General features: G+C 38.4%; 2 pseudogenes; both read left to right on the forward strand.

Moving 5' to 3' along the window:
- The first annotated feature begins 3706 nt into the window (after positions 1 to 3706).
- Positions 3707 to 4949, forward strand: LOC149990785 (disks large homolog 3 pseudogene; annotated as a pseudogene).
- Positions 4950 to 8537: 3588 nt separating this feature from the next.
- On the forward strand, positions 8538 to 9957 carry LOC149990786 (homeobox protein TGIF2 pseudogene; annotated as a pseudogene).
- Positions 9958 to 23628: the final 13671 nt, after the last annotated feature.

The raw sequence follows: 23628 nt of genomic DNA on the forward strand, positions 1-23628 counted from the left end.
GATAGAGGTTCTGGGATTCAGGAAGATGGCGGAGGAATGAGGGGAGGCTGCACTCTCAGGCTCCCGAGACCCATCTGCAGTTTGGGCTAATTGCAGACAGAACATCTCAGTGAGCAGCTGGACACTGGCAGGAGTCGAGCCTTGGCACTGCTGGATTAGAGAAAAACCATCTGGGAACAATCTGTTTAGTGAGGATAGCGGAGGAAAAGGGGATGAAATGGGACTCCTGATTGGGGTGGCTGCCTGAGCTGCAGCTGGAAGGACACAAAGGCTTTTTGGCGATCACAGGCTTCCCCAGAGAGGAGTTGGGAGGAGAGCGGATCTCTGCCCACTGGCAGAGACGGGACTCGACCAAGTGGCATTGGCGCTGAAGGACAGGAGACAGTGTGCTGCCGGGCAAGTGAGAACATAATTCTCCTTTATATTTTTCTCTAGTGGACGGTGGAGAGGGGAGGAAAGTTTGGGGGTGGTAGGCCATTCTTGAGGAGCGCAGGCACAGTGGTGCGCTCATCCACTCCCCAACCCTACTCTTGGGTCACGGGGGTGCACATAGGGAAGTGCCCTCATTCACTGGCCCAGGAGCATGGGGCTGTGAGTACTGGTGCCCTTCGGACACTCCCCAACGGACATAAGATCAGTGCCCCAACGGACACAAGGAGGGCCCACTGAACACGCAGAAGATCATGCGCAGACACCCGTAGCCAGCTCCAGTGGGCGCCAGGCCCCAGGCCGGAATGCAGATCACTTGCTCAGGCTCTGCTCATGCCCTCCCAGATGGGTGAGAGAAGGCAGGTGGCTGCGGCACAGGAACAGCGGGTGGCAGCGACTCACAGACCTGTGCACAAGTGTCCGGGGCCCCGCCCTAAGAGGAGAGAGACCAACTCCCGGAGCTCGGCTCAGTGAGACTAAGGGCACTGGCGCGGGAGCGCGAAAACACCTTGGCCAGCTACAATAGGCGCCAATCGAGGGGGAAGCTCTTGGGCCACCCCGTGCGTGCAGGGGCGCGCACGCAAGGACACCTTAGTGCGAGCATGAAAACGCCTCGGCCTGGCTACAATAGGCGTCAATTGTGGGGCAAGCTCTTAGGCCGCCCTGCACGTGCAGGGGCATGTGCACAAGGACACCTCAGCTGGCTTCAGTGGGCAGCAAGGGAGCAGGCCGTGCCAGCCACCGCGGGCGCACAACACTGCTGCGAGGAACAAGAACCTCTGAACTGCCACATTAGGCCATCTTGGGAACTCAAAAAAAGAAGATGACACACCAAGGCTGAACTGAGTAAAAACATTCCTTTTCTTTTTTTTCTTTCTTTCTTTTTTCCTTCCTTAAAAAAAAGGAAGATGACACACCAAGGCTGAACTGAGTAAAAACATTCCTTTTCTTTTTTTTCGTTCTTTCTTTTTTCCTTCCTTAAAAAAAAGGAAGATGACACACCAAGGCTGAACTGAGTAAAAACATTCCTTTATATTTCCTTTTTTCTTTTCTTTTCCCTTCCTTAAAAAAAAAAAAAAAAAAAGGAAAAGGGAGGAGAAAAGAGGAGGGGAGGGAGAAGAAGGGAAAGGGAAAGGGAAAGGAAGGAAAGGAAAGGAAAAAAACCCTCTATATCTCTAATGTGTTCAATATAATCTCTCCTTTTCATCCTTCCTTTTTAATTGTTGTTTATTTGTTTGTGTGTTTAGCCCCCCTTTCACTCTAAATAAATAGAATATAATTACTATGTAAATACAATACAATCCTACTTTCTTACTACATTCTACATTCTTCCATACTTTTCTTCTATTTTTATTAACATATAATGTAAATATTACCTACTTGCTTGCATATTCTAAACTATTATTAATCTATCATCCCCTCTATCAAAAAGTATATTTTTCCTCCCTAAAAACAACTCTTATCTATTTTTCTTATAGTATAAAAGCTCTAATCTCTTTATATTTATATTAATACTGACTCGTTGGTTGACGATAGCGGGATAGAGGGTAGGGGATATTTTTGAGGGTGTGGGTCTCCTGCCTGGGCTTTGCGTTTATGTTTTTAACAGCATCGCCACAAAACAACTCAAGACAAAGTGAATAGAGTGACTCTCAATCAACTAACCAGAAGAAAGATCCTAACAAAGAACATTTGAAATATAACCAGACAGCATAAACAAACAACATAAAGGGTAAACCAAGAACATCAGGCTCAGGAGATCAAAGAGACTGCACTACTGAAACCCCCAGATCTCCTATAAAGAATTTCACACCACAAACGTGGGAAGTCAAAGCAGATCATCCCCCCAAAAAATAAAAACAAAAAAGAAGAATCCAACATGGTAAGACGCAAAAATAACCCCTCAATGAAAAGAAAAGTGGAATCCTCAGAAAGAGAGATAGATGAAATAGACATAGCCCAAATGTCAGACATGGAATTCAAAACAATGGTGGCAAAGAAGCTCGATATACTCGACAACCTTAAAAACAACTATGACAACCTCCAAGGAAGTTACCAGCAGCTCCAAGAAAATTACAGGGAACTTGTAGAGAACTGCACCAGCATAAAAAAAGACATAGAAACTATCAACAAGAACCAGGAAGAAATGAAGAATTCAATCTCTGAACTGAAAAACACAGTAGAATCAGTCAAAAGCAGACTAAACAAAGCAGAGGATCGGATTAGTGAGTTAGAAGATAATGTAGAGAAAAACTCCCAGAAAATACAGCAAAATGAAAAAAGACTGAAAAATATGAACAAGATGTAAGGGAATTACAGGATAGCATGATAAGAAATAATATCAGTATCATCGGAATTAGAGAGGGAGAAGAAAAGGAGCATGGAATTGAAAAACTGATAAGAGAAATAGTGACAGAAAATTTTCCGAACCTGATGAGAGAAAAAGTTATACAAGTTCAGGAAGCACAGAGAGTTCCAATGAAGAGGAACCCCAAAAAACCCACTCCAAGGCACATTGTAATTAAAATGGCAACATTCCAAGACAAAGAGAGAATCCTAAAAGCAGCAAGAGAAAAACAGCAAATAACGTACAAGGGAGCTCCGATAAGGTTATCAACAGATTTTTCAACAGAAACATTATAAGCCAGAAGGGTAAGGTCAAAAATATTTCAAGCAATGAAAAACAAAGGCCTACAACCAAGAATACTCTACCCAGCAAGGCTCTCATTCAAAGTAGAAGGTGAAATAAGAAGTTCCTCAGACAAAGGAAGACTAAAAGAATACATCTCCGCCAAACCAGCATTGCAAGAGATGCTAAAGGGACTGTTCTAAGAAAAAAAGAAGAAAAAAACAAGAGAGGAGAAGAACAGAGGTACAAAGGGAAATGAATAAATACACGTCAATAATAACCTTAAATGTAAATGGATTAAATGCTCCAATTAAAAGACATAGGGTAACGGAATGGATAAGAAAACAGGACCCACATATTTGCTGTCTACAAGAAACACACCTCAGAACAAAAGATTTACACAGACTGAAAGTAAAGGGATATAAAAAAATATTCCAAGCAAACGGACAGGAAATAAAAGCCGGGGTAGCAGTCCTCATATCAAACAAAACAGATTTCAAAGCAAGGGCAATAAAAAGAGACAAAGGACATTTCATAATACTTAAAGGAACAATCCATCAAGAAGATATAACATGGTGTCTGTGTTCTCCCGCGCAGGACGGAAGGGCGGCCGGAGCTGGCACTTTCTCAGCACTAGACCTGGACTCGGACCCACCGCCAGAGTACAGTCGCTTTGAGTCAAAGATACATGACTTGCGGGAACAAATGATGAACAGGGCATGAGCTTGGGGTCTGGGTCCCTCCGAACAAACGAGAAGAGGTCCTTGTATGTCAGGGGCCTTTTTGATTATGACCAGACTCGGGACAGCTGCCTGCCAAGCCAGGGGCTCAGCTTCTCCTATAGTGACATCCTGCATGTCATTAATGCCTCTGATGATGAGTGGTGGCAGGCAAGGCTGGTGACCCCACATGGAGAAAGCGAGCAAATAGGCGTGATCCCCAATAAGAAGAGGGTGGAAAAGAAAGAAAGAGCTCGATTGAAAACCGTGAAGTTCCATGCCAGGACGGGGATGATTGAGTCTAACCGGTTGATCAAAACGAAACGTAAAAAGTTTCTGCCTCTCTCGAAAGTTTCCATTTTACAAGAGGAAAAAAAACATTGCCCAGGAGAGCAGCTTACAGGAACAGGGAGTGACATCCAACACCAGTGACAGCGAAAGCAGTTCCAAAGGACAAGAGGATGCTATTTTGTCATATGAGCCAGTGACTCGGCAAGAAATTCACTATGCAAGGCCCGTGATCATCCTGGGCCCGATGAAGGACAGAGTCAACGATGACCTGATCTCAGAGTTCCCGCATAAGTTTGGATCCTGTGTGCCACACACCACCCGGCCTCGGCGTGACAATGAGGTGGATGGCCAGGACTACCACTTTATGGTGTCCCGAGAGCAAATGGAGAAGGACATTTAGGACAACAAGTTCATTGAGGCAGGACAGTTCAATGATAACCTCTACGGGACCAGCATCCAGTCCGTGCGAGCAGTTGCAGAGAGGGGCAAGCACTGCATCTTAGATGTTTTGGGCAATACGATCAAGAGGTTGCAGCAATCACAGCTTTTCCCCATCGCCATGTTCATCAAGCCCAAGTCCATTGAAGCACTTATGGAAATGAACCAACGGCAGACATATGAACAAGCAAATAAGATCTGTGACAAAGCCGTGAAACTGGAGCAGGAATTCGGAGAGTACTTCACAGCCATTGTTCAGGGTGACTCACTGGAAGAGATTTATAACAAAATCAAACAAATCATTGAGGACCAGTCTGGGCACTATATTTGGGTCCCACACCCTGAAAAACTCTGAAGAAGCCCCTCCGCCATTTCTCTCGTGAACAGAAGAAATCCAGCCCCTGCTCCCTCCTCCCTCTTCATTTCTGTACCCACGGGGAGAACAAGTGACTACTGTTCTTGTCACCTTTTTTAGATATATCAAAAAAAATGAGTTTTCTAGTCCTGTTCTGTATTTAAAAAAAAAAGAAGAAGAAGAAGAAGATATAACATTGAGAAACATATAAGCACACAACATAGGAGCACCCAAATACATAAAGCAAATACTCGAAGACCACAAGAAGGATATCAACAACAACACATTCATAGTAGGGGACTTCAACACTCCATTATCAAAAATAGACAGATCATTGAAGAAAAGAAACACCAAGGATATACAGGCATTGAACAACACAGTAAACCACATGGACTTAACTGACATAAATAGAACTTTCCACACCAAAGAAGCAAAATATACATTCTTTTCAAATGCACATGGGACCTTTTCAAAGATAGACCACATGATAGGACACAAAACAAGCCTCAACAAATTCAAGAAAATTGAAATCATATCAAGCATCTTTTCAGACCACACTGCCTTGTAACTAAAAATCAACCTCAGAGGAAAAAAAATGAAAGACACCCAAACTCATGGAGAATAAATAACATGCTATTAAATAATGAACGGGTTAACAATGACATCAAAGAAGAAATCAAGAAATTTCTAGAAACTAATGATAATGAGCACACAACAGCCCAAAACATTTGGGACACAACAAAAGCAGTCCTGAGAGGGAAGCTCATAGCAATACAGGCATATCTGAAAAGGATAGAAGAATCTCAAATAAAAAAAACTAACCATAAAGCTACAAGAACTAGAACAACAACAAACAAAGCCTAGGGCAAGAAGAAGGAAGGAAATCATTAAGATCAGAGCAGAGTTAAATGACATAGAGACTAAACAAACAATCCAAAAAAATCAACAAAACAAGAAGCTGGTTCTTCAAAAAAAATAAACAAAATCGACAAGCCTCTAGCCAGGCTCATCAGAAAAAAAGAGAGAAGACCCAAATAAACAAAATCAGAAATAAAAGAGGAGAAATCACCACTGATACCACAGAAATACAAATGATAGTTAGAAATTACTTCAGACAACTGTATGACAAGAAATTTGACAATCTAGAAGAAATGGACAAATTTCTAGAAACATACAACCTTCCAAAACTGAATCAAGAAGAAGCGGAAAGTCTCAACAGACCAGTAACAAAGAAGGAAATTGAAACAGTAATCCAAAATCTCTCTGCATACAAAAGCCCTGGACTGGATGGCTTCACAGGCGAATTCTACAAAACATTTAGGGAAGAACTAACTCCTACCCTGCTCAACTATTCCAAAAAATCCAAGAAGAGGGGAAAATCCCAAACTCTTTCTATGAAGCCATTATTATCCTAATCCCCAAACCAGGTCAAGACACAACAAAGAAAGAAAACTACAGGCCAGTATCACTGATGAACATAGATGTTAAAATCCTCAATAAAATATTGCCAAACAGAATCCAGCAATACATCGAAAAGATCATACACCATGATCAAGTGGGATTCATCCCAGGGATGCAAGGATGGTTTAATATTCTCAAATCAATAAATATAATACATCACCTAAACAAAATGAGAGACAAAAATCACATGATCATATCAATAGATGCAGAAAAAGCATTTGATAAAGTACAACACCCATTCATGACGAAAACATTCAGCAAAATGGGAATAGAGGGAGCATACCTTAACATACTTATGGCTATATATGAGAAGCCTGAAGCCAACGTCATACTCAATGGACAAAAACTAAAATCATTCCCCCTGAATTCAGGAACTAGACAAGGTTGTCCACTCTCTCCACTCCTATTCAACATAGTGTTGGAAGTCCTAGCCACAGCAATCAGACAAGAAAAAGAAATAAAATGCATCCAAATGGGGATAAAAGTAGTAAAACTATCATTATATGCAGATGGCATGATAGTATACCTAGAAAACCCTATAAACTCCACTAAAAGACTACTTGATACGATAAGTGAATTTGGCAAAATAGCAGGGTACAAAATAAATATACAGAAATCTAAGCCATGTCTGTACACCAACAATAAAATATCAGAGACAGAGACAAAAAAGAAAATACCATTTACTATAGCAACAAGAAAAATAAAGTACCTGGAGGGGAGCAAGGGGGAGAAAATTGGAACGGTTGTAACAATATAATCAATAAAAAACATTAAAAAAAAAAATAAAGTACCTAGGAGTAAACTTAACTAAAGAGATAAAAGACCTGTACTCAGAAAATTACATAACATTGAAGAAAGAAATTAAGGAAAATACAAGTAAATGGAAGCAAATACCATGTTCTTGGATGGGAAGAATCAACATCATCAAAATGGCCATACTATCCAAAGCAATTTACAGATTCAATGCAATCCCTATTAAAATACCAATGACATATTTCACTGACCTAGAACAAATACTCCATAAATTCAAATGAAACCAAAAAAGACCCCGAATAGCAAAAGCAATTTTGAGACAGAAGAACACAGCAGGAGGAATCACACACCAGATATCAAACAATACTGCAAAGCCACTGTGATCAAAACAGTCTGGTACTGGCATAAGAACAGACATATAGATCAGTGGAACAGAATACAGAGTCCAGAAATAAACCCAGGATTCTATGGTCAACTAATATTTGATAAAAGGAGGAAGGAACATAAAATGTACTGAGAAGAGCCTCTTTAATAAATGGTGCTGGGAGAACTGGACAGGGGTGTGCAAAAAAAATGAAACTAGACCACCAACTTACACCACACATGAGATTAAACTCAAGATGGATCAAAGATTAAATGTAAGCCATGACACCATATAAGTCCTAGAGGAAAATATAGGCAAGAAAATTTCAGATATCTCACGTAACAATTTCTTCACGGATACATCTCCTAAAGCAAGAGAAATAAAGGAAAAAATAAACAAATGGGATTACAGCAAACTAAAGAGTTTCTGCTCAGCAAAAGAAAACATCAGCAAGATGAAAAGGATACCAACCATATGGGAAAACATATTTGCCAATGATATCTCAGACAGGGGACTGATCTCCAAAATATATAAAGAGCTTATACAACTCAACATCAAGAAAACAAACAGCCCAATTAAAAATTGGGCATAGGACCTGAACAAACACTTCTCCGAAGAGGACATACAGAAGGTCCATAGATACATGAAAAAATGCTCAACATCATTAGCCATTAGGGCGATGCAAATAAAAACCACAATGAGATACCATTTTACACCAGTCAGAATGGCCATCATCAACAAATCAACAAACAACAAGTGCTGGCGAGGATGCGGAGAAATGGGAACCCTAGCACACTGTTGGTGGGAATGCAGACTGGTACAGCCACTATGGAAAACAGTATGCAATTACCTCAAACAATTAAAAATGGAAATGACGGCCGGCACACCCCGCAGTGGGTGGGCGTAGCTGGCCGCGCTCCGCACAAAGTTTGTTTTCTCCCTCTGGGCGGGTGGGGGCGGGCGAGGAGTGGGCGGGGAGTGGAGAGGGTAAGGAGAGGGGATCTGACTGTCAGGCAGCGAGGTGCTTTCCAGCGGAGAGCTGTCAGGTCGAGTGTCAGGCCCGGCAGGTACGCGGCGCTTCCCCAGCGCCCTCCGCCCCCTGCCAGGACGCTCCGGACCGAGCTCAAGGCTTCGTGGGCGGAAAAGCCGCTCGGGAAAGCTTGCCTGAGGCCCAGTTTAGCCCCTAGACACCATGTCAGACAGTGATTTGGGTGAGGATGAAGGCCTCCTCTCCCTGGCAGGAAAGAGGAAGCGCAGAGGGAACCTGCCCAAGGAGTCAGTGAAGATCCTCCGGGACTGGCTGTACTTGCACCGCTACAATGCCTACCCCTCCGAGCAGGAGAAGCTGAGCCTTTCTGGACAAACCAACCTATCTGTGCTGAAGATCTGTAACTGGTTTATCAACGTTCGGCGGCGACTTCTCCCAGACATGCTTCGGAAGGACGGCCAAGACCCCAACCAGTACACCATTTCCCACCGCGGGGGCAAGGCCTCCGATGTGGCCCTTCCCCACGGCAGCAGCCCTTCAGTGCTGGCTGTGTCTGTACCGGCCCCCACCAATGTGCTCTCCTTGTCTGTGTGCTCTGTGCCACTCCACTCAGGCCAGGGGGAGAAGCCGGCAGCCCCCTTCCCACAAGGGGAGCTGGAGCCTGCCAAACCCCTGGTGACCCCTGGTAACACACTCACCCTGCTGAACACGGCTGAAGCCGGAAGCCCCACCGGGGGACTCTTCAACACACCACCTCCCACACCCCCAGAGCAGGACAAGGAGGACTTCAGCAGCTTCCAGCTGCTGGTGGAGGTGGCGCTACAAAGGGCTTCTGAGATGGAGCTTCAGAAGCAGCAGGCCCCGTCGCCCCCATTACTGCACACTCCCATCCCCCTAGTCTCTGAAAACCCCAAGTAGGCGTCTGCCAACAGGGGTGCTCGAGGCTCTAGCCAGCTGTCCTGGGTTTCTGTTTTGGTTCCCTTTCATACAGAGGGTTTTCTTTGGATCACTGCCAAACATCAGGATCATCTCTGTCCAGAGGTCTTCAGCAGGGAGACACCAGCTGGTGTCACTGCACTGCGATGGGGACCTCTCCTCTGCTGACTGCCATTTCTCCAGGCCTCCTCAGGTGATGAGGCCAAGAGAGTGGAGACAGGCATGGTGCTGCTGCTACTTCTCCAGAGAATCCACAGGACACCTTTGTCCCAGCCTGCTTTCCTGGGCTGGGCACAGAAAACCTACCGAGTTCAGACTTATGCTGGGTCCAAGTTGCTCCTGAGCCGGCCTCTTTGTTAAGCTAAGTGTGGACATTCCGAGTTCATAAGTGTGAACGAAAGAAAAGAGGAACCCGGCAGATGTCGCAGAACCGACTCCAGTTGAATGTTAGGTTTTTGCTAAACTTTGTGTTCACTTTTCCCTTTTTGCTGTGGTTTGTGTTAACAGAGAAGAGTGTGTTGTGTGATGGAGTCTGAAGAACTGGGAATGATCCAACCTTGGAACAGGTGATTGTTCTACAAGGAAAGGAGTATTTTTTTTATTTTGGGGACCAGCTACATCTCTGCAAAATTCCAAATGGTTGTTTTATTGTTGGTTTGGTTTACCAAGAAAAAGAGGGGATAAAACGTATACAGGCTTTGGCTTTTCTGTATCAGGCACAGAGGGGAATAAAGCCAAAGCCAGAGAGGGGCCAGCAGAGAATCTGACCAAACCTTCTAGGCATAGAGCAGAGAAGGATGATAAAACCGGAGAGGTGTTTTTTTTCTATTTTTGTTTTTACTGTACTTTTGGGGGGGTGGGAGAAATAAGCTAGACTGAGGCAGTAGGGTTTGTTTTCTTGTGGTTGGTTTTTTTTTTTTTCCTCTCATGTTTTCCCCTTATCCTTGAAAGCTCTGCCCTGCAGCCTGAGTTTTGGATTCATTTAGAAACTTGGATTAGTGGGGCCAGAGTGTCAAAAGCTCCACCTACTGGCAGGTTTTCCCACAATGGCGGCAGGAGAGTATTCCTGAGGAAGCCAGGAATAGTGCCCCCTGCGGAACTGCCTGCAGAGGAGGCTGGAGCTGCATGTTAGGGGGCCTGTTCATCACGAGTGTCTTTGTGTTGCACCTTCAAATTGGAGTTGCAGAGGCCCCTGCCCTGAACTTCACAAAGAAACAGATCCCAGTTGGTCATTCTCCCTCCCCATTTTTTATTTTTCTGTTTCATTGTCAACAGTGTTCAACAACAATATACCCCATCTTTATATATCCTAATAAACACTAATCCTAGGTGGTTATTAGCCAAAATATTTTTGTTCTGATTGACATTGTTACTGGGCCAAAAGACAGCTCAGTCACAAGGGGGTCGGTTACTAGATTGTTGGCTGCCTTGGTTAGGCCTGGCCAGGAGAAAAGGCAGAAGCAGATGTTCCATCCCTGAGGACTTCAGGGAGACACCCTCACCCTGAGTGGCTTGACCCACCCATTGCTGTGGGAGTGGGGATTAGTGCTAAGGAGAGGGAACTTTGCTCTGAGTGGGCAAGTTTTTTAGGCTCTTTGTCTTGCCTCCTCCTTCCTGTGCCCTCTCCTTGCATGCCCTGGGGTAGGTGGGAAGAGAATCAGGGTCCTCATACTCTTCGGGCCCAGCTGAGGGGCGAACATGGCAGCTTCAAGATGAGTTGACACTGCTGTATGCCCAGTCCCTTCCACCCCACCCAGGTCTGGTGCGACTGTCATAAGATGCTTGTAGCAGACCAGGGTGATGGGGCTAAGGTGGGACTGCCTTCTGCAGTGCACTGAGCAGTGGGGGTGCTGAGGGGTGTGGGAGCCATGCTGCTGGGTTCTGGTCGGCCTTCCCCCTTAGCGTGAAATCTGGAGGCTCGGGCTGAGCTGCCTCTGCTTGGTTTGGTTGTGAGGTAAATTGGGAGATCTAGCAGTTACCCCGTTGAATAATTTGAGCAGAAAACTACTGTAAATAAGTTTTGTTTTTGTCTTTTGTTAAATAAAGTCGTTTGGGGTTTAAAAAAAAAATGGAAATGACTTTTGAACCAGCGATTCCACTACTAGGATTATACCCGAAGAATCTTGAAACTCCAATTCAAAAGAACTTATGCACCCCTATGTTCATTGCAGCACTGTTTACAATAGCTAAGTGCTGAAAACAACCTAAGTGCCCATCTGTAGATGAGTGGATCAAAAACCGGTGGTACCTTTACACAATGGAATACTATGTAGCAGAAGGAAAGAAGGAACTCCTGCCATTTGTGAGAACATGGATGGAACTAGAGAGAATTATGCTTAGTGAAATAAGCCAGGCAAAGAAAGAAAAATACCCTATGATATCACCTAATACAGGAAACTAAAGAACAACACAAACAAAAGAACTAAATAGAACAAAGGCAGAATAGCAGTCAATAAGGAGGAGTGGGGAGGGATAGAAGGGGAATAAGTAAGGGAAGGGTTTAGTGAAAGAACGTGTATAAATGACGCATGGATATGGACAATGGGGAGGGATATGATTGCGGGAGAAGGGGTGGGCTGTGTGGGGGAAAGAAATGGGGGAAAAATGGGACAACTGTAATTGAAAATCCAAAAAAAAAAAATGGAGGTTCTTTCTGATTTTCTTTTTTATTGTCTAGTGCTTGAAGGTCCACATTCCAGCAGACCATATGCGGATAAATGTATTCATTTTGAATTTCCTAAAGTATATATAGCTTAAATTACTGTGACTTCTTGTTTAGAATAAAAGAAATAATTTACTTCCATGCACATGTGGACATGACTGGATATTCTAGAAGGAAAACTCTGTTGTGGAATAAGTTTTCATAAGCTTAAAACCACAATGTAATATATATACACACATATATATATATGTGTGTATATATATGTATATTTCATATCTCCTGTAAATACTAAATTAGGCAGTCAGAATGAAATCTGGTAAGGGCAGGGGGAAAAAGGACAAGAACAAAAAATTTAGAATGGCTAAGGTATTGTCAGACATCTAGTCTCATTTCAATAATTTAATAAAATTAGTTAGCAAAAACACATTAATAAGGTACTACATTTACAATAAACATGCATAGTTTACATCGTTCTATATTCATTATCCCACTTAATCCTCAATGCAATACTGGGAGGTAAATTTTCTTATGTCTATTTACAGATTAAAAACCCAAAGCAGAGAAATTAAGTAACTTGCTATATATCACAGTTAGTAAATTGTAAAGCTCAAATTCAAATCAGATTTGTCTGAGTCAAGGATATGCTTTTTCTCCTATAGTGACTGGTTTATTGAAATAACTTATTTTTCATAAGTCTTTATACAAATGTGCAATTTTCCTTTTCCTGAATTAAAATACCTAAAAACTCAAAGTTTAACCTAGCATTTATTCCCTGATAATTTCTAATTTGTAAAACATAGTTTTTATTTTAATCTCGTGATGTATGGAGACCAAGACTTATTTTTTTTTAGTAAGAGTGAAGCCAACTTTCCAATACAAATATCACAATCTCTATATGCATCTTCTGGAATGTGAATCCTGTTCTCTGATATGAACTACATTACTAACTCCATTCAACACTCTAAACATACGTATTTTTAAACTACATAGCACACAGTATGAATTCTTTGTCCAATATCTCTAAAACCTCTGACTTCCTGCCAGAGATTACTGCTGATTGCTATTTTTATAGTTTTGTCTGTTGAAAGAAACACAATGCAGCTGTAGTGGAAAGTAAAATTAAAATATTTTGGGAGAAATAACTGGAAAATAAAGTGGGTTATACCAATACTAGGCTGTTTCATGCCAAACAGATTACAATACTCATTATAACAATTATTATTAAGGTTCTTTTAGAATTTTTGTCAAATAGAACTACAATGTTCTAAAGTGGGGTGGATTAGTGTGTTGAAAATTTATAGTTATCTAAAACTGTAGAGTATAAGATACTTTTTAAATTACAAGCAAAATGATGCACTATTGAAAAATTGTTCTCTCCTGTAAAGTTTCAACCTATTTAGGGGTAATATGTAGTTTATAAAGGTTCATGTTAATATTATCTAAAATTATGTGTTGGGCTTATTACTTAATTGATTGTAATAATTTAAGATATAAATGAATAATTTTTACAGTTTCTCCTACCTTGGAAATACTTCTAGTTGGCTTGGTTTGTACATCAAACAAGGATTGGCATAATAGATATGTCTACTAATGAAATAAATGAAAATGATCACACTATTTCTATAAATCAGGAATGAAGGAAATTTCTCAGTTCTTCTCTAGGAAGAGTACTTTGAGACTGACTGGTCAAGCTTGAGGTATAACTAGAATAATGAGACATTTTTAGCAAATATACTAGAAATTATGCATCTAAGTATCCATAGTACCATCTGATGTAGTCAATTTGGGAGATTATATGCTGATTATTATTATTATCATCAATGTAATTACCATACAACAGTTATGAAAGACTGTCCCAACTTGACAGCATATTCAAATAAAAATATTAAGGCTCTCTCCAAAGCACTGAATGTAATGACCTAAAATTGCTATATGATGGAACTATATTTCTACACAAACCACTTTAGGAACCAGATTAAACATGAATCACCTCAATTCAGGTAGTCTGAGAATTCTGCTTCCATTTTTATTTAGATATTGTTTGTTTAGAGGTCAGCATCTCAGTCAAACATAATCTCTTATTGCACTATCTGTTCTACTTTGAGAAGCAGATAATGTTATACAAGCTTTTCTTCTAAACAATGGACAAATCTGTATTTTAGTAGCATGTCCAGCAAGTTCTTTCCACTCTCTAGTTGTGTAAGTAAAGTTATTTAGTCCCCAAGTACAGGACATAAAAACCATCTCATAATGACCACCACAACTGAATGAGCAAGTAGACTGCATATGAGTCCTGATTCTACCACTGGGGAAGTTTCAAGGGCAGTCTGGTATTCAGCAATAACATAGCAAGAAGCTTTTGAAATACAAACTATCAGCTCAATCTTGTGAAGCCATTTAGCTTCCTGAATTCTGTTTCTTATCATTTTATGAAAATAATACCAGAAAAACAAGACACCAAGTGTTCCCCCAAAAGGCATCTGATGAGTGGATAAAGAAGGTGTATGTGTGTGTAAAATGAAGTACTACTCAGCAATAAAAAATAAAATCTTGTTATTGTGATAACATGGATGTTTTTTGGTGGTATTATGTTGAGTACAATAAGTCATATAAAGAAACAGATATCATGTGATTTGATACATGTATGATAAAAACAAACAAAAACAAAGTCACAGATACAGAAAACATATTGGTGTTTATCAGAGGGCAAGGGGTTTGGGAAGAAGAAAAAATGGGTAAAAGAAGTCAATTGTATACGACAGATGAAAACTAGACATTTGGTGATGAGCACACAGTGTCAAATTATAATCTTGGACACCTGAAACTTATACAAATGTCTTAAAACAGTGTAATAAAACCTTAATAAAATGTAAATAAGCTAATACATAAACAAAAGACTCATTATTAAAGAAAAGTTACCTGAGAATTCTCTCTTTTCATTTTCAAGTATAATTTCTTGATTTGTCATAAATAATGGAGTTAGATAGAAGAAATATGGTGAAAAAACCAATTCTATTCACAATTGCTTCAAAAGGAATAAAATACCTAAAAATAAATTTAACTGAGGATGTAAAAGTCCTGTACTCAGAAAATTATAAGACAATGAAGAAAGACATTGAAGAACATATAAATAAGTGGAAACACATACCATTTTCATAGATAGGAGGAATTAACATAATTAAAATGCCATACAGCCCAAAGCAATTGATAGAGTAAATGCAATTTCTATCAATATACCAATGACATGTCTCACAGAACTAGAGCAAATATTTCAAAAATTTACATGGAACTACAAAAGACCCCGAATAACTACAGTAATCTCAAGAAAGAAGAACAAAGTTGGAGTAACCATACTACCTGATATAAAACTGTACTTTAAGTCCATAGTAATCAAAACAGCATTGTACTGGCATAAGAACAGACACATAGATCAATGGAGCAAAGTAGAAAGCCCAGAAATAAACCCACACCTTTATTGTTAATTAATATTTAATAGAGGAAGCAAGCACATACAATGGGCTAAAGATAGACTGTTCAATAAATGCTGTTGGGAAAATTGTACAGATACATGCAAAAAAAATAAAACTAGACCACCTTCTTACACTGTACAAAATAATAAACTTAAAATGGATTAAATATTTAAATGTTAGACTTGAAACCATAAAAATCCTAGAAGAAAACATAGCAAATTCTCAGACATTTCTAGTAGCAATATTTTTTTATGATATATCACCTCATACAAGAGAAACCAAAGAAAAAATAAATGGGACTATATCAAACTAAAAAGTTTTTGCACAGCAAAGAAAAACATCAACAAAATAAAAAGACATCTCGCTGAATGAAAGAACATATTCATCAATGATACTTCTAACAAGAGTTTAATATCCAAAATTTATAAAGAACTTATAAAACTCAACAGCAAAAACCCAAACAATCCAATTAAAAAATGGGTAAAGAACCTGAATAAACACTTCTCCAAAGTAGATATACAGATGGCCAATAGACATGTGAAAAGATCCTCAACATCAGTAATCATCAGAGAAATGCAACTCTTACTCTTTGCAACAGCATGGAAGGACCTGGAGAACATTATGCTAAGTAAAATAAGCCAGTCAGAGAAAGAAAAGTCTATATGATTTCAGACATGTGTGCAATCTAATGAACAAAATAAACCGACAAAGAAAATAAAACCGGAGACATGGATACATGGAACAGACTGACAGATCTCAGAGGTGGGAGGGGTAGGGTTGACTGGAAGAGATTATTTAAAGAATATATATATATAGGCCATGGACACAGACCAAAATGTGGTGAAGTAGTTCAGGGGGGTGGGGGGTGAGGGGTGGGTGGAGGGGGACAAAGGGGGGAAATGGAAATAGGGGACATCTGTAATAGTGTAAACAATAAAGAAAATAAATGAATAGAAAAATCAATGAAAAAAGTCACTACAAAATATCACCTCACCTCACACCTATCAGAATGGTTATCATCAATTTATCAACAAACAATCATGGTAATGATGTGGAGAAAAGGAAACTCTTGTATTCTGTTCTAGGAAATGCAGATTGGTGCAGGTACTGTGGAAAACAGTACAGAGTTTCCTCTAAAACCTTAAAATGGAACTGCCTTTTGACCCAGAAATTCAACTTCTGGGAATATGTCCAAAGAAACCTGCAACACTAATTTAAAAGAATATATTCACTCCTATGCCCTTGCAGCATTAATTACAATAGCCAAGATTTTGAAGAAGCCCAGTATGCATCGGTGGATGAGTCGATAAAAAAGCTGTGGTACATTTACACAATGGAGTATTACTTGGCCATAAAAACAAGGAAATCTTCCCCTTTGCAACAGCATGGATGGGCCTGGAGAGCATTATGCTAAGTGAAATATGCCAGTCAAAGAAAGACAAATTTCATATGGTTTCACTTGTATGTGGAAACAATGAACAAGATAAAAATAACAGACAAAATAGAAACAGACTACTAGATACAGAAAACAGGCTGACAGCTGTCTGAGGGGAGGGGGATGAAAAGATGCAGGGATTAAGCAAAAAACAAACAAACAACCTCATAGACATGGACAACAGTAAGGTGATTACATGAGGTAAAGGTGGCTGGAGGGAGGTATAAGGGTAAAGGAGGAAATAAATGTTGATGGAAGGAGACTTGACTTGGGTGGTGAACACACAATACAATATACAGATGACGTGTTATAGCAGCGGTTCTCAACCTGTGGGTCGCGACCCCTTTGAGGGTCGAATGACCCTTTCACAGGGATCACCTAAGACCATCGGAAAACACATATATAATTACATATTGTTTTTTGATTAATCACTATGCTATCATTATGTTCAATTTGTAACAATGAAAATACATCCTGCATACCAGATATTTACATTATGATTCATAACAGTAGTAAAATTACAGTTATGAAGTAGCAATGAAAATAATTTTATAGTTGGGGGTCACCACAACATGAGGAACTGTATTAAAGGGTCGCGGCATTAGGAAGGTTGAGAACTACTGTTATAGAATTGTAACCTGAAACCTATATAATTGTATTAATTAATGCCACCCCAATAAACTCAACAAAAAATTGATGCCACAAAGTCCATGATGAATAACATATCAAAAATTTAAATAAAGACAGATTTTATTTATTTATTTACTTATTTTTTACCCCCATGGCTATTCTGTAACTACCTATCTGTACTTCTTTTTTTTTTAATTTTATTTTTTGGTTATTCAATTGCAGTTGTCCCATTTTCCCCCCATTGCTCCCCCCTTCCAGCCCATCCCTTCTCCCACAATTATATCCCTCCCTGTTGTCCATGTCGATGAGTCATTCATATACGTTCCTTGACTAGACCCTTCCCTTACTTATCCCCCTTCTCTCCCTCCCCCTTCCCCTCTACTGACTACTATCCTAGTCTTTGCCTATTTAGTTTGTTTGTTTGTGTTGCTCTTTAGTTTCCTGTATTGGGTGATATCATATGGTATTTTGCTTTCTTTGCCTGGCTTATTTCACTAAGCATAATTCTCTCTAGTCCCATCCATGTTGTCGCAAACGGCAGGAGTTCCTTCTTTCTTTCTGCTACATAGTATTCCATTGTGTAGATGTACCACAGTTTTTTGATCCACTCATCTACAGATGGGCACAAAGTCCATGATGAATAACATATCAAAAATTTAAATAAAGACAGATTTTAATCCTGCAAAAAAGTGGCGAAACATATTATAAATTTATTATTATTAATTAAGTTTGATCTAATTGGCATGTAAGTGAAACAGGTGCCCCAAATAGTGGATGTCTATTAAATTTTACAAGGATATCTACTAAGGTTCCAGAAGAATCTCATCTTACCTGTTAGTGTTATTAGTAACAGGAGATAAGAGCATACCATATGTAAGTCTTAAAGCTGCAATTGTGTAAGAAGGTTAGTATAGGTGAAGACTTCAATTGAAAATGTTGTTTTTTATCTATAGAAATACTTAACTTCAGTCATAAATGGGACTCCCACAGATTTCACCATTGTGTCTAATAAGGTTTGGAATTGGGAACATAATTGTGAACTCTTTAGTTTATTTTGAATTGTCCTATAAGGCATCATCCAATTGTTACATGCCTTTTGAAATACTGAATTCAATGATTTAAGCCTCATTATAACATTGTAGAGAAAAGATGAAAATATTGAAATGTCAGTTAAATTTAATTCATGATCTTAATTGAAAGCACCAAGGATTGTAAAGTATAGAGAAGTTAGATCAATAATCTAGAAAATAAATTCAGAAGAATAAATATAAGACTTCAGAGATTCAGATATTCTGAGAAAGAGAAGATCCTTAATATCATTTTCTGATTAATGATGATAGCCTATGCATGAGTGATTATCCCTCTAAGGAACAGTGAAGTATGTCCCATCTTTAAGGTACTCATACATGTCAATACACACACACACACACACACTCACACACACATATTTTACTCAAAGAAAGATTATATGGACAGTAGTGTGCAGTCTGAGATCTGATCTTTCATCAAGTTCATAATCAGAACTATATTTGTACAATTATGCTTGTGTTCAACTTTCTTGCAGTTTTAGGAGACAATTCTTCCCGTAGGCATTTAACTGATTTTTAATGAATTATGTATTGTTCAGTCTGCTAGGCCAATAGCTTATTGCAATGACAAAAAGGTATTTATAGTTTTCTTTTGGAGTCTAAATGATTTTATACTCATTTGGTCATGGTCACATAAATCAGTATTAATGAATTTGAGGTGTGTGATACTATGATACAACTTAAAAACTAAAAGTGAGAAGGAGGAATAATCCAAACTATGGGTTAAACAAAACTTTATCTTTACATCAGCCAAAAAATATATAGATTGACAGAATGTTCTGGATAAATCACATGAGGCAAAGAAGCAATGAAAATATAATATCCATTCCAAATCAAAGTGTTCAATTTATATAATGATTCAGAATAAATATTCATAAGTAGATTCCAGTGAAGCTTAACATAAATATTTGCAAATGTACTTGTCCTATAATTTGGGTTTCTTTAAAGAAAAATAAAAGGTGATTCTGAGAGGACAATTGGTAAAGTTCTAGAGTAATACATCATGATAGAATGGTAACTATAAACCGTATGCCACATCATGAGAAAGGTAGAATTTACCTGACATTTCCATGTAAATGCACACTCCCTATTATATATGTTTGTAACATCAAAATCAGAACTGAAAAATATTTTTCATGATAACAATCCCTACAAATAGGTTGAAAATTCTCCCCAAGTTCTAAATGTCAGTAACCACAATTCCTTGTCATTCTCACTTTATCCTTTTCTAAACAGTGTCTAGAGTGGTTTAATCACAATTATTTTGACTACTCAAATTGCATATATGTTCTCAATATTGACAAATTATCCTACTTTGTCATAAGTACTTTAAATAATTAAAATACTTATCAGATATCTCTAAATCAGATGAATTCATGCAAAAGAAAAGTTAGTGCATCCATACCCAAATTATATTATATTCTGTCCTTGATGTGACTTCATATCACTTTTGATAGATGATAACATTACAGATAAATAAGCCTATTTTATCAAAGGATTGTGCCTGTCACGGTATAGGAGATTTAGTGTCACTCGCTAGCAACTAGTAACGTCATTTTTGCAATTTTGGGGACTTAGGGATGAGGCTAGATGACAGGGATATCACAAACAGTTTTTTTCCTTCACTATTTTAATACAAATGGACACATGAGGTTTCTCATTTTTAAATTTTATATTTGATTTTCTTTTTTTATCACTGATATGTTTTCTATATAGTTTTTATTAGCATTGAATTGTGATAAGCTTCCTTACTATTTTAAAATAATTAAAAAAATTTTGTAGTAAAATGTACATAAAATTTACCATGTTAACCATTTCTATTATACCAGTGTTAAATGTTTACATTGTTGTGTAAACAGTCTCCAAAACTTTTTTATACCCATTAAACAATAACTCCCCATTTCCTCTACCCCTAGCCCTTCTCAGTCACTATTTTACTTTTTGTTATTATGAATTTGAATACTCTAGAGTTTTCATATAAGTGGCTTATTTCACTTAGCATAATGTCCTCAAGGTACATCCGTGTTGTACCATGTCAGAATTTCCTTCTTTTTAAATGCTGCATTATATACCATTAAATATGTATACCACATTTTGTTTGTCCATTTACCCATGGATACACATTAGGATTACTCCCTCGTTTGCCTGTTGTGAATAATGCCTCTATGAATATGGGTATGTAGGCATTTTTTGAGATCCTGCTTTCAATTCTTTTAGATATATGCCCAGAAGTGCAATTACTGGGCCATATGGCCTTTCTATTTTTAATTTTTTGAGGAACTAACATACTGTTTTCTATAGTGGCTGCACCATTTTTCATTTCCACTAACAGTGCACATGCAAGTGTTCTAGTTTCTCTACATCTTTGCCAACACTTCTTATTTTCTGTTTTGTTTTGGTAGTAGTTATCCTAATGGGTGCAAGGTGATCTTTACAGTTTTTCATGTGAAATAATTTCAGAAAGAAAAAATATTTTGTTTTGAGTGAAAAATAAACAGAGTCACATCATTCTGAATTTATTTTTATTTATTTATTTTTTCAACCAAAATGACAATGATTTTTATTTATTTTAATTTTTTTAATTATTTTTTAACTTTATTTTTTGGTTTTTCAATTACAGTTGTCCCATTTCCCCCCCATTGCTACCCCCTCCCAGCCCATCCCTTCTCCCACAATCATATCCCTCTCCGTTGTCCATGTCCATGAGTCATTCATACACGTTCCTTGACTAGACCCTTCCGTTACTTATTCCCCTTCTCTTTTCCCCCCTCCCCCCTACTGACTACTATTCTAGTCTTTGCCTGTTTAGTTCGTTTGTTTGTGTTGCTCTTTAGTTTCCTGTATTAGATGATATCATATGGTATTTTGCTTTCTCTGCCTGGCTTATTTCACTAAGCATAATTCTCTCTAAGTTGCACTTAAAGATGAGATGCATTCTGTGATAGAAATGTTTCCACCCATCCATTCCTGGTTGTTAAACTAGCTTCTAAATTGGAGGAAACATTTGTCACTTCTTGTCAATGCTATGATAGCAAGGAGACACTTTTTTAAAAAACTCAAGATTTTATTTCACAATAAAAGTATCTATCTATCTATCTATCTATCTATCTATCTATCTATCTATACATATATATAATACTATAATATATCATGCATACTAAGACTGTCAACATTTATAAGACTACCAATGACATCTTGACTGATACGTTAATAATAAAGTATCAGAAAGCATGAAGATTGTAGATGCTGTAGATCTTCTCAAATGGTCTCTCCACAGTAGCTGTAAGTTACTAATAATAAGCTCCTCAAATTTACTATATCCAACATCTAATTCCTTTTCTTCTCCCTGATAAAAGAGCCCAGTCTTTTCCCATATCGGTTTATAGCAGCTCTGACTCACTCCCCACATCCTGTCCATCAACAAAATATTGTGTTCCATCTTCTATCTATGCCAGGCATGTAACAGTCTCTCACAGCTTCCACTACTATCACCATGATCCAAGAAACCATCATTTGTGATTGACCTAAAGCCTACCAACTGCTCCATCTCCACCCACCCTTGCTCACTCCCCACCACTGCCTACATACAGTCTAGTAGTCACACAGCAACAAACAGATCAATTTACCTATCAGATCTTGTCATCACAATGACTCTCAATATCACTTTTGTGAACACATATACTTACAAAAACTCAAACACTAAACAATATTCCCCTTATTCTTCTCTTACTTCATTTCCTGCTATTTTTACCTAATTATATCTGTTCTAGACACATTTTTCCTTGATGTCCTTCACTAAGTTCCCCTCTATTTTGGCCTTTGCATTTTCTTTCCTTTCTATAATGCCAAAACTAATTGACATATATTTTCTCTTTTTAATTATGCCTAATAAGAAGAGAGATGCTTCATGCTAATTGGTTTCTGAAGTCTGACATTTTTAAGTTGCCAATATTGTGCCCTAGAAGCATCTTAACTTACTAAACACCAACTTACACATCGATAAGATATAGTTCTAAAGGTCTGTTATAGTTCATGAAAAAAGCATTCCAATGCTATGCTACAATAGCATATAATAGAGCATTAAAAATACATAAACTTTGGCTTCACTGGATATCTTTGTGTGGTTTATGATATTTAGAAAATTATGGTAGAGAGGTGTTTTTAACTCAAACTCATTTAATTAGAAAATTTAACACAAGAAATGGGGACTTGTGGGCATACATATGTGCAAGAGAGGTGAGACATTGGAAATAGGTGTCTTTCTTAGAGACTGATAACTTTCATCATTTCCAGAGAGAAATATGGCATACTATACACAGAAAATAGGAACATTGGTCCTCTTAGTTTCCTACATTTTCAAAGTCCAATACTTATTTAAACAATGCTAGTTTTCTGATGAATCAATTAATATTCTGTGGATACTCACAGTTTCCTAAGTGTTATTACATTTCTATAGAGTTGGCCCTCTTAATTAGGATCCTGATGTAAGAGCATAATGAGGCAGCATATTGTAGTTTGATTTTTATTTTGTAATGTTTTGTTTGTATTATTCATCAAATAAAATCCAGAATGAAATCAGATATACAAAATAAATCAGGAATGAATCTTCTATTAATATCAATAAAAGAACTGTGAGTTCTAAAGATAAATGCTTGTAGGAAAGAATCCAACTTATTATTTAAGACAGGGAATATTTCTCGAATGTCAAGTAACTGCAAGGGCCAGGTTAGAAAAGAAAAGGGTATTTGAAATTCTCTTTTGTCATGAAAGTCTCCTTTTAAAGCACATTAAAAATATTGAAACATGGAACTAAATAATTGAACTAGGTATAGTAGCATTTGTATTTTCAAAGAAGGCTCTGTCTCACCAATGCTTGTTAAAAAAAACCCATCACAGTAGAATAGAAGCTGGCATTTATTCCATGTTGTTATGAACAGGGTTGTGCAGCATACTTGAAGTGTATTTTCTTGATAATTTGTA

The sequence above is a fragment of the Furipterus horrens genome, unplaced genomic scaffold (assembly GCF_987537825.1).
Source record: "Furipterus horrens unplaced genomic scaffold, mFurHor1.1.pri manual_scaffold_17, whole genome shotgun sequence".
Lineage (NCBI taxonomy): Eukaryota > Metazoa > Chordata > Mammalia > Chiroptera > Furipteridae > Furipterus > Furipterus horrens.